At 44.3% G+C, this 3,206-nt stretch overlaps 1 pseudogene; it reads left to right on the top strand.

The window, feature by feature from the left end:
* Nucleotides 1–1,336: 1,336 nt before the first annotated feature.
* Nucleotides 1,337–2,442, top strand: LOC122750262 (annotated as a pseudogene).
* The last annotated feature ends 764 nt before the right edge of the window (nt 2,443–3,206 follow it).

The following is a 3,206-nucleotide window of genomic DNA, read 5'->3' as shown; positions in this document are numbered from 1 at the left end:
TGAATATTACCCATCTTTCTGTAAAATCGGTGCATTCTGGAGTGGGTGTCTAGAAAACTGACAATCCTGGCTAGAAGGACAAAGTGTGCCTGCGTCCTTCTCTTGTCATTTCCAAAGCTGCCCACATTTTAATCGACAACATGGCTTTTTCTCAGAGTTTAGAGGTTGTACTTTAAGAGGCCCAGAGGAAATATTATTCCTCCTTGCTACTGAAACTGCCCCTCAGAAAGGAGTTGCTTATCTGGGAAATGTTGTTTAGGGCCCTTTATTTTACTCTATAATGAGCTTTACAGAAAGAAAGCAAGTTGCTTGCCATATGAGGCTTCTTTACTAAGTCTGATGATTTTACCACCTTTGGTTTAGGCAGATGGACTCTTTCTTTCTTTCTTTCTTTCTTTCTTTCTTTCTTTCTTTCTTTCTTTCTTTCTTTCTTTCTTTCTTTCTTTCCTTCTTTCTTTCTTGCTTTCTTGCTTTCTTTCTTTCTTGCTTTGTTTCTTTCTTTCTTTTGCAAGGCAGAGGAAGTTAAGTGACTTGCCCAGGGTCACACAGCTAGTAAGTGTCAAGTGTCTGAGGCCAGATTTGAACTCAAGTCCTCCTGAATCCAGGGCCCGTGCTTTATCCACTGCACTACCTAGGTGCCCCCTAGAATGGACTCTTTCAACCTATTATTACTTAATACACAGTAAAGTCAGGTTCAGCCCATTTCTTTCCCCTCCATCTCCCATTTTAATGGCAATTAACCTTGAAGTCAATAAGTTCTTTTCAAAACGCTGACTTGCTTTGTGCTAATGGTAAATTGCAGAAAAAGATTTCATTAGAAGAGAAGTAATAGGTGATTTCCTTCACCATTTTATTCTTATTGCTTAAAATATGTAATTCTTCCCTAGCCTTATAGATAGTATAAATGGTATAGTCTGTCTACATATATATACATAGTCTCTTCTGGAGTTAATTAAACTTTGCAATAAATTATTACCACTGTGTTTGCACATTATCTTTCTCAGTGACCTTTGCAGGGTAGTCTCCTCTCTAGAACATTTATCGTGATGAAAATTTTGATTTCATCCCAAGAGGATTCTAAAGAACTTTCATTTGTATATTCAATATTTGAAATATTAGAGACCCTAGCTGACTCATCCAGTCGAAAATAACTCTTTCAATTTTCTTTCCAATGAGATCTGGAAGTCGCTGAGAATGGAAGTCGCTGTCCTGGCTACAACCACAGCCGCCACCACCACCACCAGCTAGAGCTGCCACCCTGCCCACCTGCCTGCCAGCCTGCAGAAAGATCTTCCCACACCATTGACTCTGACAGTTTGTTTCTGCACCCTTCAAGGCCCAGGACAGCTTCCAACATGGCCACCTCAGCCAGCTCTCTCTTGAACAAAAATATCAAGCAGATGTACCTGAACCATGTATGTTTGGATTGATTGTACTGGGGAGGGACAGCACTGTAGAACTCGCACCCTAGACAGTGAACCAAAAAGCGTTGATGAACTACCTGAATGAGATTTTGATGGCTCCAGCACTTTTCAGTTTGAAGGCTCTAACAGTGATATGGACCTTGTTCCTGCTGCTCTTTTCTGAGACCCCTTCAGAGGGGACCCCAACAGACTGCTTCTTTGTGACATTTTCACTGCAAGCCTGCAGAGACGACCACTTTGAGGCATACCTTTAGAAGGAAAATGGATATGGTGACCAGCCAGAAACCCTGGTTTGGTAGGGAGCAAGAGTATACTCTCATGGGAACAGATGGACACCCTTTTGGTTGGCCTCCCAATTGTTTCCCCGGGTCCCACGGTCCCTCTTACTGTGGCGTGGGAGCTGACCAAACCTATGGAAGAGGTAGAGCAGAAGCTCCTTACTCCTTACTATAGGTGGGACTCAAATGTGTGGGACAGATGCTGAAGCAATGCCCGCTCAGCAGAAGTTCCAGATAACACTGTGTGAAGGGATCGAAATGGGGCATCACCTCTGGATTGTCGCTTCATCCTCCACCGAGTGTGTGAAGGTTTTGGAATGACAGGGACGTTTGATCCCAAGCCAATCCCTGGAAACTAGAATGGAACTGGCTGCCCTCCTGACTTCAGCATCAAGGCCAGGCCAGAAGAGAATGGTCTAAAGGTTGTTGAAGAAGTCATTGAGAGACTAAGTAAGCAACACAAGTATCACATTCCAGCCTAAGACCCCAAAGGGTGTCGGGATGATGCCCATCGCCTGACAAGTTTCCATGAGCCATCCAACATCAATGAGTTCTCTGCTGGTGTATTCAACCATGGCACTAGCATCTGAATTCCCAGGATGGTTGGGCAGGAGAAAAAGGGCTACTTTGAAGATGGCCGCCCCTCTGCCAACTGTGACCCTTACTCAGTGACAGAGGCACTTGTCTGTACCTGTCTCCTCAATGAGACAGGAGAGGAATCCTTTCAGTATAAAAACTAAGTGGACTAGACCTACAGATACCTTCTGTATCCCCCACCCCATAACCCTTTTCTCATGCCCTCTTCCACCTCACCTCTCCCCTCCAAGCAAACAAACAAAGAATTCCCATTTGTCCTTTATTTTTCTGTGATAATAATGACAGAGTCGTGGTATTCTTTGCGATTGTATGTTGTTGCTGTATCCTGAGTCAAGAAACCAATTCACCATTTTGGTCATCATCATTAAATTCGACCCGGAAATCCATGTGAGGCTTTGATTATTGGAACATAGTCTTTCAGTCCTTGTGGGACTAGGAATCGATATCTTCCTGAGTCTGACCACGAGCAGGTGGTAGAGTGTCCTGGGAAAGGCTGGGAGAAGGACTTTGGCAAGGGCCCAGGTACTATTCTGCTGATTTAACTTCCCCAGGAGGACACCTGGAGTGGACACACCCCACCGAGCTGACTTTGAGCCTAACTCGGCACACCTGCCGGTCTGCACCACTTTTGCCTGCAACTGTCATGAAGTTTGGGCCACGGTTTATTCTCCCTTACCATATAGAGAGTTTCTTCCCTCTTCTTTGGTGGCAACTTCCTGTAATCATCTCAGATGTCATAGGATGAACATAGTATGGGATTTGGCCTTGATATCTCTTGGCAGATAGGTGAGGCAGATTCTTCCATTTCTCCTAATGGCATGGGGGGGGATAATGAGGCAAATGATACAAAGAATGATGAAACTAGGTTAGGAATCCTTTTCTCAGACAATATCACAATGGTCTCAGC

This window comes from Dromiciops gliroides, chromosome 3 (genome assembly GCF_019393635.1).
Source record: "Dromiciops gliroides isolate mDroGli1 chromosome 3, mDroGli1.pri, whole genome shotgun sequence".
In the NCBI taxonomy this organism is placed as follows: domain Eukaryota; kingdom Metazoa; phylum Chordata; class Mammalia; order Microbiotheria; family Microbiotheriidae; genus Dromiciops; species Dromiciops gliroides.
This window is presented reverse-complemented; position numbering and strand designations above follow the sequence as displayed.